Below are 12,264 nucleotides of genomic sequence, written 5' to 3' on the forward strand. Positions count from 1 at the left end.
ATTGGCTGGCTATTACGCTTGGGTCTTTAAAGCATCCTAAAGCTCCTCAGGCCTCGATGCCCCATCAAGACCCCCAGATTTTACTGCATGTCAGCTCACCTGCAACTGTAGGCATGTTAGCCTCCAGATCCTGTATGCAGAAATCTGTTACAGTGGGTGGAAAAGGCTTTGTACACTGAGCAGCTCCCCTCTCCCTGCGCCTGCTTCTGGGGTACATCCCTGACCCCTCAAGCATCAGGAAATCTGGGGGAGATTAAATAATGTGCACGTTGTGTTTGAAATGTCATATTATTTCCTCCAAGCGTTTTTTCAGATTGAAATCTCAGCTGGTGCTCAGCGCTCCGCAGGCCTTCGGGCCCAGGATGCGGATGGGTGGTTTTTCATGATCGGACAGAAGGTTATCTGGGAAGCTCTTGCTGTACGTGGCCTGGGGCATTCGTGCACTGATGATGGTGTGCTGCTGTGGGTCGGTCAGGAGGTACTGGAGACCAGGAGATTTGTTTAGAGGGAACCGAGGTGGAGATCAGTGGATCACAACTGCGGGCTGGTGGAGAAAGGCTGTGGATCCCCAACTATAGCTCTTGTTGATCTGAACACCAGGATCTTCCCATTCTTTGCACACTGTCACCTGGGACTTGTAGAGACTTGTGCCTCAGGGCTGTACTCTGTGTGAGCTGCCACCTTTCCTAAACTGGAGCAGGCCTGTGGTGGGAGGATGGCCAAACGGCAGACCCAGCCTCCTGGGATGCTGCGAGTCTGCTGGTGGCTTTTGCATGGCCCTTTCTCAACAACTGCTGCCAAACAGACTGGTTTGTGCCCAGGAGTGAACCAGGACTGAGCTCTGCCCAAGGAATGAGTTGCAGTAGCATAACATGTGCCAGAGAGGCATGATTCAAATTAACATGATTTTATGTACACGGGGATATTATTAACTAGCTTAAAGTTGCATCAGCTTCTGTTTGTGTCCAAAGCTTTACCAGTTGAATGCAGAAGGCAAGACCCAACATTGCTCCCCTCCCCGGGTGGAGTTGGAGGGCTGGAGAGGCCTTTGAAGGTTTGAAGTGACTTGCTGTGTTTGCTGAGCCGTGTTGCTTTGGCAGGAAAGAAGACAGCCTCCTGCAGCCCGATGACTTAGTGCATAAGGGAACCCCAGGCATGGGCCAGGCACGGTGTCTTTTGAATCGGAGCAAATATTGAAAAACAAACCAAAACTGCTAAAGTTGCGCATAAAAAAGACTGGGTGTCCTGCCCAGACTTGAAGCTGTCTCACGGTAGCGGAAGGGCTGGTAACCCTGTGTAGGGGCTGGATCCCCTTGTGGGGTACCCAGGTTACCCTGCTGCTCTCCCAGGCTGTCCATGGGGCACCCTGTGTCTTTGCTCTGGATACCACTGTTTTGCAGCTGAGAGCAATTGGCTTTATCATGTGGAAAATACGCTTCCATCCATCCCGGAGGTTTAGCGGGAGTTTGTCAGGTTTGTAGTGGTTGCACATGAGACCTAGAGAGAGACCCGGCCTGTTTCTGGGCCCGTGGACACGGCTGTGCCGATCTCCACTGATGGGGACGTCACCTGCTCCAGGCTGAGATGCAAGTGGCAGAAAAGCTTTTTTCCTCTCATCTTCTGGCTCCATCTGAAGCCAGGCTTTTGTTTGTTGCTGGGTTCCTACTGACCCTTTTGCGAGCAGAGTGCCCCGGGAAGGAACAGATCCCATGGATTTCTGAGTGAGGGTCTTTTTGAAGCAGGTCAAGGCTGGAACGATGGGCTGTGGCTGCCTGCGGTCAGACCCAGGGGCTGGGAGAGAGGAGGCTGATGTGGAAAGTGTGTGTGTGAGCCCGTGTCCTGCCGAGACGGCTCTGTTCTAGTGCGCAGTGAACAGCCGATTTGCTGGGACCTGGGCCTCTGAGAAATGTCATACGCAGTGCAGCCTTGGGAAAGCTGCTTATGCGGGTGGGACAGGTGAGTCAGTGGCTTCCTCCTCATTTTCCATCATAATCCCGCTCTTGAGAGCGAGATGCGCTGTGTGCCTGCTCCCCACAAGCCTCCGGGATCTGTCTGCATTTGCCTCAGCTGTGCTGGTGGCTGTTGGGCCCTGCCTGGCACACAGCCCCCTCCAGGCCACTGTCACCAAGCGGGCAGGGAGGAACAGGCTACTACTGAATGTCTGCTCTGCTCCCGTTGCTATTTGGAGTGTTGTCGTCTGCCTTGTATTTAGCAAAGGCAGCTGAGGAAGGCAAGGGAGGCAGAAGGGCTCTTGCCTGCACACGAGAAACATTTAACTCTTGCCTTCACAGCTCCCTTCCCCCCATGTTGGTGGCTCTTGGGTTGGCTGATAGGAAATGCCAGTGGTGTTCCCAAAATTTCTCATGTTCAGTCACTTAAAGGATGTGGCGGGTTTTTGTGTGGCGTTTCCTCTTGCTCTGGAAAAAATGCTGCTGCCCTGGTGCCTGGGCAGAAGGGAGAGCCATGGAAAGGAAATAAGATCCAAAGAAATGTGTCACCAGCAGAAAGAGCAATTGTTTTCCTGCATTTATATTGCAGAGCATTGTCCTGTTCAGGCAGCTGATGTTTGACAGCCAAGATAATACATTTATATTGATGTAATTAGCCGGACGTGGAGTTTGCTGAATGGCTTGGGGGCAGCATGCTTTTCAGTCTAACTCCAGCAAATAGAGCAGTGAGGACTGGAAAGCTGCCGTGGGTTGCTAGAATTGGCCCTTTGGGTTTCTGGAGGTTGAGTACATAACTGCTGATATTTCCTATTGTGCTGTACCCTGCCTATTTGAAAAGAAAATAACTTGAGGGAACGTGAGGCTATTTTTGCCAGCTTGAGATGATCAAGTTTGATTTCTAAAAACTGAAGCTGAGTCTTTAGGCTTGCACACTAAAACCAGTATTGGAACCATATCTCTGTTCCTCTACAAATGCATGCCTGTGTACTTTGCCAATAGTGTAAACACTAATGTGTTTTCATAAAAAAAGAAAAAAAGGGAAAAAAAGGAAATAGCTTTTCTGTTCCTGCAATGCAGCCCCTTTTGTAACAAGCCAGGACGCTCACTAAATGCTGTGGGCCTGCACAGTGTCAGCATTCCCGGAGGGTGACAATTGCTCTGTGTCAGGGAGGCCAAGCTGGCATCTCACCTCACTCCTGGGATTCACAGCCCCTTCCAGAGCTGCAGGGTTATCAATACACATTGGCTTTGGTAACATGAGACCAAGACCTTACAGAAAGCTGTCACACCCCCCGCTCCAGTGATATCACCCAGCTGCATTGCTAACGTGGCTCTTCCTGCAGCACTGAAGTTTCCCCTTTTGCGTCTTGTTCCCAGTGCCAGCCCAGATGATTTTGCTTTACTGTAGATATCACAGGCAGCTTCCCAGCTTGAGTTGTGTTCTTCTGACAGCAGAAGGCCCTTCTGCTCCTGTAACAAAAAGGTTTGCAGAGAAGCTGACTTGCAGGCAGCTTTGCTGAGCAACCAGTTAACTCCCCCTTGTTTGTGCCGGTCCGTGGAAGTGGGAACACGGCACGAGGGCCTCTGTGTGCTGGGCTGTGTCCTCCCCACCCTGGCAGCCCTGCCCTCTGGAGGGGCTGCAGCACTGATGTGCTCAAGGTCTTGCTCTCCAACTTGTCTGTATCAGTCACCTGCCTGTTAGATTCTGACCAGCGGGCAGAGCTTGGGCAATCATTGGAATTTCAGCAGAGCCAAAAGGCTTTATTTTAAGCTGCTGGGTGTTAAGCGGTTTCTCTTCCTGGCTCACGTGTATGTGAGCGTGTCTCCTGCAAGAAAAATGACGTGGTGTTATGTAGGCTGATGTAGGCGTTGTGGGGTGCTCCGTCCTCTCGTGTTTGTCTCGCTCTCACTAGCTCTCCTCGTGAGCCTTAAGCCTTTGCAGGGAGCAGGAGCAACTCGACTGAGTGCCGTGGAGGTGCTGTGGGCCTGGAGCTCCCTGTGTAACTAGTGCTGTACAGAACCTTGGGCTAAGAGGATCAGGGTTGTCCTTTTAAACCTTCATCAGTCCCTTATTTACTTTTTACCGGTCCCCGAGTGATGTCTCTTGCCCTCTCCAAAACATTCTCCATTTGCCAGTTTGATTCCATTAGCAGCACAAGTCCAAGCGTTCATCATAGCTCGTCGTTTCCTCGCTGCCTGGAAATCTCAGTGGTGTAGAGCACTGGAAGAGAAAAGCTTTTTGTGAATTCACTGTAACTTACTCCAGGGGCAGCACGCTGCACCTCATGGTGTGGCTGTGGGGAGGGCGGGCAAGGTGGTGGGGGCAGAACTGGGTCTGTTGCTCTTGCATGCTTCTGCCAGGCTCCCAAAGAGGGTTGGTGATCGTGTTCTGGCTCAATCCTTATTTGCTTTTTTGCTCCATCCTCAATTTAAAATAGAGAAAGTGAGAGTAGCTGGTGAACCAAACAGCTATGGGCAAGAGTTCTTGTTGCCTCCATCTGATAAAAGCCCATCCCAAAGGAGACAGCAGTTTCACAATGTGTGAATTTCATTAAAACAGGTTGTTTTGAGAACAGAGAATATGAATTGGGAAGGGGGAATGTCTTGGGGGAGGGAGGTTTACCGAGGCAGGCATTCAAACGTTGTGTCTTCTGGGGGTGGGATGGGCACGTTTGACATAATCAGAGGAATTTTTACTTTTGAATTTCCAGTAGATGTAACCACTAACGATGTCCTGGCCATGCAGAGTAATTAACATCTGTTTCTGTGTTTGAACATTCAGGCAGTGTGCCCCTCCAGACATCTCTGCGTTCATAACAGACCCGTTGGGAGATCCTGCCCTGTTGCTAATTGTTGAGAGCTGTCCAGAATCCTTCTCGTTAAGATCCCGCTGTGCTCCTGAGGTGTTGCGTTACCTGGTACGACAACAGCTCTCACCAGAATGCTAAGCAGCAGCCGCCGTCAGAGAGAGTAAGGCCAGTGGTGGGAATAGAACTGTGAAGTCACCGCCAAAGGTCCTGAAACCACGAGTGAAGAATCCGAGTGGACCTAAAAGCAGATCAGTTCCTGTCTCCAGGTGGGACTGAGCTCCAGCCTGTCACCAGCCGGATGCCACGGGAAGCACAGAGCCTTCTGAGAGCTGTAGTTCAAGTGGATGCTGATTGAGTGGCCTAAAATGTGAGGTTGGTTCTGTCTGCTAGTGCGATGCTGATCGGCCTGGAATCTCAGCAGCTGTTGATTCTTATGTGCATTTCTGTCCTCTCTGTTCACCAGCCTGGTGCAGCCCCCGCTCCTTCTAGCAGGCTTGGTGTGCGGCCAGCGGCTCTGCGCAGAGACCATCTAGCATGCTCCTCCAGCCGGGCCGCTCAGCGGGTGCCAACAGCAGCCGTTTGGTTCCAGGGACACCAGGCTGACTTCACACCAACCAGGCATCGGACCTGCAGAGCAGAAACTGTGCTGGGTGAGAGGCTTTTCTGACTGCGGTTGGCTCTGGGCTGGGAGTGCCTGAAAGGAAAAGACCTTTTCTGTTTTTTAGGCACGGTTACTCTGCTTCTTGTCTTCCATGCCTCTCGTTCTTGTCTTGTTTTGATTTCTTCTTTGAGTGTGTCCCTCGCTGTCTGTGTGAAGGCCATGTGCTCTTATGGGTGGGGACACTGGTGTCCCTTGGTTTTCTCATGGCAAAGAAGAAACTGTAAGAGTGGAACAGAAAATGTGGAGTCTTCCAGGACTTCGCAGTCTATAACCGTGGAAACTGCGTGACCGTCCCAGGGTGTGTTTGAGGCAGTGCAAGGGCAAGGAAATACATGAATCTGTGAAACTCTGCGTTGCTTTGCTTGCAATAATCACAATGCCACAGCAGTTGTCAGCCCAGGACTGGGGCAGAGAGGTGAGTGTGGTGTACCTGCTGTGGCTGGGCTGCTCTCAGCCTGGTGATTCAGAACTTGCTCTGCAGGGACAGGATGAGGTGGTGGGAAGCTGGTCTGAGCCTGTACCTTCATGATACGCCTGTGATTTCCACTGCAGGAGAGTATCTGATGGTGGTGTCCTTGCGCTCAAATGAGCCAGGCTGATGTGGTCTTATCCCAGCCAGGTCTTTGGATCAATTGAATGCACACTAGTGTGCTGCGTGTTGGCCGATCTGGTCTGCCTGGATGTTTATGAGCAAGCTGGAGTCTGCATGTGAGTTTGGTGTCCAGCTTCAGCAGAAAGTCTGCAGGAATCTCTTGCAGTTTGCGGTCTGTGAAGCCAGACGATGAGCACTTTGGCCTTTGGGTGGTGACTGTCACCAGGCAGGTGTTGGTTGAGATCTGTGCCCTGGCTAGTCGTCAACTGTGGGAGGGATGAAGTAACATTCCTGCTCTTGGATTACTTTTGATGCAGCCTTGGGGTGTGTTGTGAATGCTACTGCAGTTGTGCAAAGCCCTTGTTCCTGTTGCCTGACCTTGCCATGCTGGGTGCTTCAGCAAGCAGAGCCTGGTGGAGGGAAGGTTGGGGTCTGCAGCCCCACACGAGGCTGAGGCAACTGGGTATGTCTTGGAAGGCACTTGAGAGTGACTCCTGTAATATGATCTCCTCTGCATCTGCCTGGTTGGGTTAATGGGAGTTCAGCACGCAGACAACTGGTCTTGGTTAAGCGGCCAGCTCCATCGCTGTGTGGGGAGGCGTGCTGGATGGCTCGTTAGGGCTGGGTTTACTGTAGCAAAAGCAGCTTTTTACTCAAAGCATCTGCGTTATGTTTCAGCTCTTTCATCTTAGAGTACAGCAGTTTCCTCATGTGATCATTATATTTGTTCAAATAACTGCTCTCATGGGCAAATATTGCTTAAGGCGTCGTGTAATTGAACACATCCCACAGTTTCAGCTGCATTGGTGTAGCTGAAGAGGAGCCGCTTGTGACAGACAGTAAGCCAGTGTAGCTACTGCGATGAGAAAAGGGGAGTATTGTGGTGTGGGGCACTGTTATATCTCTGTCACTTCAGTTGTACCAGGTGTGATTCTACTCATATAATTTCAGTTATGATATGATCTCCTAAGAGCAATAATGGCATGGCTACAACATCAGTGTGCAGAAGGATTCATGTGTTTTTCAGGATGGCCCGACAGAGCATGGGTGTAATCTGGAGGTGGAGAGGGCTGAGCAGTGATGTGATGTTCTCCATTAGGTTATCACACCGAGCTGTGCTGCAAGAGGAACTGTCTTCTTGCCCCCTCTGGGTTTCACTGTCTCTGTCCTACGTCCCTTGTCCTTGCAGAGTTGGCAGCAGCCTCTTGTGCAGTTCTCAGTGATTCTTATGCTTTTGTCTCTCAGTTATTTCTGATGGAAATGCCAAATGCCACTGTTGTCTGTCAGGTGTGTCCTACCTCTGCGCTTGCCTGAGGCACAGCCAGATACGTGGTGGTTTAAATCTAGGGCATTTGATTGGAAATTGGGGCATGGTGTCCAACTGAAGCCGGGAAAGTTCAAACTGCATACAAATGGCAGAAGGAGGCACTCAGGTACCACTGCCCTTGCGGCTTTGGACAGGGTGGTGCGGTGAAGTCTGGGAGCTGTGTCTTGTGAGGGATGCAGCTGGACGTGGCTTGGACAAATTTTATATTTATGGTCTGTCTAATCTGTGTTAGAATTAAAGCTGTGGCTGGAGTGTCTGGGAACAGTGTGCTCAGGGGACATCTCCTCTGGGACTTTGCTTTCAAAGTCTGTGTCCTGGGCTTTTGCTGGCTGAGAGACTCCGCTTCTTGCTGCAACTCCTTTCCCCTCCCTTCTGCAGTGACCAGCTCTTTGGCTGCTTATCTTTCAGCTTAGCATGATCGGAAGATATCCCTGGCGTCCTTTTGGGTATGACCTTGTGTTTGTGCTGTGCCGGGACACCTGTGGCTCTCTGTGAATTCAGCTTGCTGAGTGATGGGGAGGAGCTTGGTGGGTCGTCAGGTCCAGTTCCCTGCTGCTGAAGACAGTCATCTCGTGCAGGTCGTGAACTTGTCCAGGAGCTCATTGTTGGAACTAACTCTGTGCTTTTCCCCCAGTGCTCCTGGAGCAGCCAGTCCAGAGATCTGCTCTTTGAAAGGTTAGAAACCCTCCTCTGACTTCCAGCCTCCAGCTTTCCTGGGCTCGTTTATTGCACTTGTGCCATTGCAGAGTGTCATCTTGCAGATGAGAGATGACTTGCAAATTTTTTTCTTTCTCTGGTTTGCTGTAACCTTTATGTCCTGCACCAGTCATGGCTCTCAATGCAGATTTGTCCTGGAAATATTTTGGAAACTACTTTGTTTTTCCTTTGCTTCTTTTTGGGAGGTTGGTTTTGCTGGGCCCGTTTATTTCTGTGTTGTGCTTTTGAGTGTTTTAAATGCAGATGGGGTTCTGAGCTGGACAGTCTGGGAATGTTAGCGAGTGCAGAAGAGCACTTTTTGCACTACTGTCGCTTTTGTCTTCTCTTTTAATGCTTGTCCTTGCTACTTGTGCCATCTTGCCCCTTCAGGAGGGAGAGATCTTGTCAGAAACAGTCGAATCAAGGTGAACCTGATAAAGCAATGTACTGAAGAACCAGTGCCTGGCTCTTACTCGTGGCTCTTATTCATGTTTATCTCTAGCTGTGAATGTGCAATAACAACAGTTCTGTTCTGCACAGGCTGGCACAGCCTCAGACAGGAAGATCTGCTGTTTACCAATCAACACTCTGCTGCAAGTGAGAAAGGGGAAAGAAACGTTTCATTGCTACTGGGTTACCCAGAGTGTAGTTAAACCTTTCCGAAAAAAAGAGGAAACTAAGAGCACATGTGTTACTCGATGCATTTTTTCCTGGCAAGAGTCCTGTGTGTCTGTTCTTCCTGCAAAGCCTCCCTGCTTATGCTACTTCCCATTAAATCTATAGCATATTGGTGGCAGGCAAGTAACAGCTTCCTGGTTTTATAATGCAGCCGGTCTCAGCAGGCAGTCTGTTGAGGTGATTTTTCAGCCTGGTGTGTTTTGTAGCTGGGGCAGTCTGCGGGCTGAGTAGGATGACAGAACTCTGCTACGAGGATTATAAATACAGGAAGGGAAAGATCTGGAAATGAGATCTGCTGGTAAAGCTTCCCAGGATGGGATGCTGTGGCTTGTCTTGTTTTGTTTCTTCCCCTTGTCTGTGTTTCTGTGGCATTACCGAGATGTTGCTAATGAGAGGAACCCTGCCAGCCCACACAGGCTTTTGTTAACACTGCACTCAAAAGTCAGCCCCAACTGGCTAGTAAACTGGAGGATGCAAGTGGCTCATTACACTTTATTGAAGCGATGTTAATTGACTTAATAGAGCACTAGGGTTTTGGAGATTTGGTTGTGTTGTTTTTGTTTTTTGTTTAAGTGTGTACGCAATGCCTTTGTTGCCATTTTCATGCTTGTTCAGAAAAGGACCTTCCTGCTCTTCAGTTGTCAATGGAGACAGGTTTTGAAGTTAACCCTTATTTTGAAGAAAACTTCCTGTCCACTACTTCTCCCTCTTTTTCTCACTGTAGCTTGTAATTAAGATGCTGATTGCCCTTTCAAATCACTCTCTCAAAGTGACTGTGATAGATTTCCAGTAGCTCACTGGATAATCTGTCACTGGTTTACAGTGTCCTGTGCAAAGGAGAAGAGGAAACTTTTTTCAGACTTTGATGGTAGTTGCTTTGTGGCTAAGTTGGCTCTACAATAAATCTACTTTTCCTATCAATCTTTCGCTTCAGGCTTTGGACACCTCTTCCTCTGCCTGCACACTTACGAAGAGTCAGTGCTGGGCATTAAGTGCAGCTCAGCCCAACTCAGCTGCTGTATATGAGTTTCTTCTGTGTTAAAGTTGGGCCAGAACCAGTTTCAAGGCAGCTGGAAGAAGGTAAAGATTCTCAGGGTTGCCTTTGCATGTTAATGTCCGTGACCAAAAGGATGTGCTGCTGTTCCGGACTTTGCTAAAGCGTAGCATGAAGTGTGAGGTCCTGTCCTGTGATGGCCTAGGGCTCCAGGTTAAATTATCTTGTTACCTCATTAAGAGCCCATCTGGAAAACTGTTTCCAGGCAGCTAATTTCATCCGATGATATCTCTGTGCAAGTAGCAGACCAATCTTGTTTCTCACCATGATTTGGAAAATAACTCATTTGCAGCTTCCAGTCCCCTAGATTTCCTCTAGGGCCAGAATATCTGACTCGCCTTTCTTCTCTCAGCCCTGCTGCCCCATATCAAACATTTGGGTGGGTAAGTTTTGCTCTTTCCTCCATTACCCTGTCCTCCCATTTACAGTGCTTGCACACTGCCTGTTATCCTAGTGCCTTGTGATTGTGAACACTGTGACCCTGGGAGGCAAGGCAGTGCTTTGCGAGTCACGGGACGATTCCCCAAGTCACACGGGAAGCTCTGTGGTGGAGCACGAGGGCTGGAAAAGCCTCCCACGTCCCAGCTGAGGGTGCCAGCTGCTGGCCCATCCTTCCTGTTACACCTCTGCCTCAGTCTGTCCTTGGTGGTACCTTCCCACCCTCCCTGCCAGAAGCTTTGCAAGGAACTGGAACTTGCTGACACTTTTATTTCCTGCCAAGACTGCGGCACTTGTCGTGCTGGCTTGGCAGGTGAGGACAGGACAAAAGAGTAGCAAAACTTTGTTTCTGGTCACCAAGACACCAGGTTTGTGCAAGACACCTGCTTGGCTGCTTTGCGTGGTGGGTCTTGTGGGTGATCACTGGAGTTCTTGCTGCACTTGAGCCATAGAGCTCTTACTGAGTTGTTGTTTAGCTTCTTGGCTTTCAATCTGTCCTGCATCTGTCTGAGGTGGATCTCTTGTTGTTCGTCTGCTCTTTCCTCCCTGCCTTGTTGAAAAAGAGAGATTTTGCATGCTTTTTTCCCTGGGGTTACTTCTTTTATCAGGATTGTCTCAGCCTGGTGACTACAAGTCGTGCTCTGCTTGGTGCCGGTACCTGGCTTTGCACATCCACAGGTTCTGTCACCCTGCCTGGTGGAGCTGGGAGCCCAACTGTGTATCACTTGCTGTGCACACAAATGCTTGAGCTTCTTTTCCTTGCTTGGCTGGCATGGCATACCATTAGGCCTCCACCCTGCATCCTTTGTTAGCTGTCCTGTGCCTGACCTCCTCTGTGACTTTAGAACCTCCTTACGCAGTCACATCTCGTGCTGTGTGCCTCACCTGTCCCTGCACACAGTGCCCTGCTTATCCTGTGAGCATGTTCCTACTTTGATGGTAGGTGGGGAGATCTATATATGGTGGGGAGATCATTAGGGGACCATGTCTTCATGACGTATGAAGTGATCTCCTCCAGCGTGGTGCCCCAAGCCAGCTCAGTTCCTCCAGCTGCACCTCTATGCCCCTGAACTACTTTGTGTTTAGGATGTGTGAGTTATGTCCTGCAGTCTCCAGAGGGGAGGCTGCTCCTGCCAGGGCTGCACATTCAAAGCTCTTCAGGAACCCGTGTTTCTCTGTGCAAGCAGCGGGTTGCATGGGAGTGAGAGCAGAGAGCTCCTTCTTTGCTGTTGAGGATGGTACCAGGTCCCAGCCTGTCTTAGCCCCCAGGCAGGGCAGTTCACACACCAGAGGGAAGAGAAGGACTGGTACTTGAAGTTCGGCTTCAATCCTAGAAGAAAGCCTCCTGCTGTGTGGCTTCCTCTGGGCACAGCTTTGAGGGATGTTTTTCCCTCTGATACATGGTGTGCCTTCTCCTGGACCAGCTGCTGGCCCAGCACCTTAATCAAGAGCTCTCTGGTGCATATGGTGGTTGTGTTTTCCTTCCTGGATCTTCCCTGAAGTAAGAGAGTAGCTCGGAGCTGACTTATTGGTTGGGGGGATGGAGGAACTGTTGAAGTGACCAAGTCTGATCCTTGAGTCTCAAGGCTGAGAAGCAGGTTGGAAAACTCAAGCAGGAGCTGAGCTGGCTTGTGCTGCATGGATGAATAAATTAATAAGAAAATTAATAATAAATTAATAAGAAAAGGAGTGTGTGGGATGTCCCATCACAAGGGACATGGGACAACCTGGGGTCAGTTTGCCTTGATGGATACTCAGCGGGCTGGAGCAGCTCCAGGGACATCGGTCTCTTCTTTCTGCTGTGTGCTGAAGGGAAGAGCTTGGGGCTGGTCCTAGGAGGATCCTGGGAAAAGTTGGTCCTGCCACTTCCTAGATATGTTGAAACATGTGGGCTAGTTCCTTTTTTTTTTTGTTTTCATTTTTTTCGTTACTGTCTTCTGAGCCAAAACCTACTTTGGAGCCAGAGGGAAGGAAAGGGGGTTGGACAGACCCTGATCCCCACCCTTCCTGCCCGTTTGGCTTGGAATGGTGTGACAGAAGAGCTGGGACTAAGGGGTCA

The 12,264-nt window shown here is 50.0% G+C and overlaps 1 protein-coding gene across 7 annotated transcripts in view; it reads left to right on the forward strand.

Annotated features, from left to right (window-relative positions):
- Positions 1–12,264, forward strand: part of CAPN15 (calpain 15) — a 59,252-nt gene that overhangs the window by 1,908 nt on the left and 45,080 nt on the right. For 5 of the 7 annotated variants that reach the window (XM_065850811.2, XM_071815045.1, XM_065850810.2 and 2 more), the window contains exons 2-3: positions 4,732–5,131; positions 5,223–5,409. The gene's annotated coding sequence lies outside the window, so the exon portion shown is untranslated. Of the gene's footprint in view, positions 1–4,731; positions 5,132–5,222; positions 5,410–9,647; positions 9,794–12,264 lie in introns of all 7 variants that reach the window. The other 2 variants (XM_071815046.1, XM_071815047.1) reach the window with 2 other exon arrangements.

The sequence above is a fragment of the Patagioenas fasciata genome, chromosome 15 (assembly GCF_037038585.1).
Source record: "Patagioenas fasciata isolate bPatFas1 chromosome 15, bPatFas1.hap1, whole genome shotgun sequence".
Classification (NCBI taxonomy): domain Eukaryota; kingdom Metazoa; phylum Chordata; class Aves; order Columbiformes; family Columbidae; genus Patagioenas; species Patagioenas fasciata.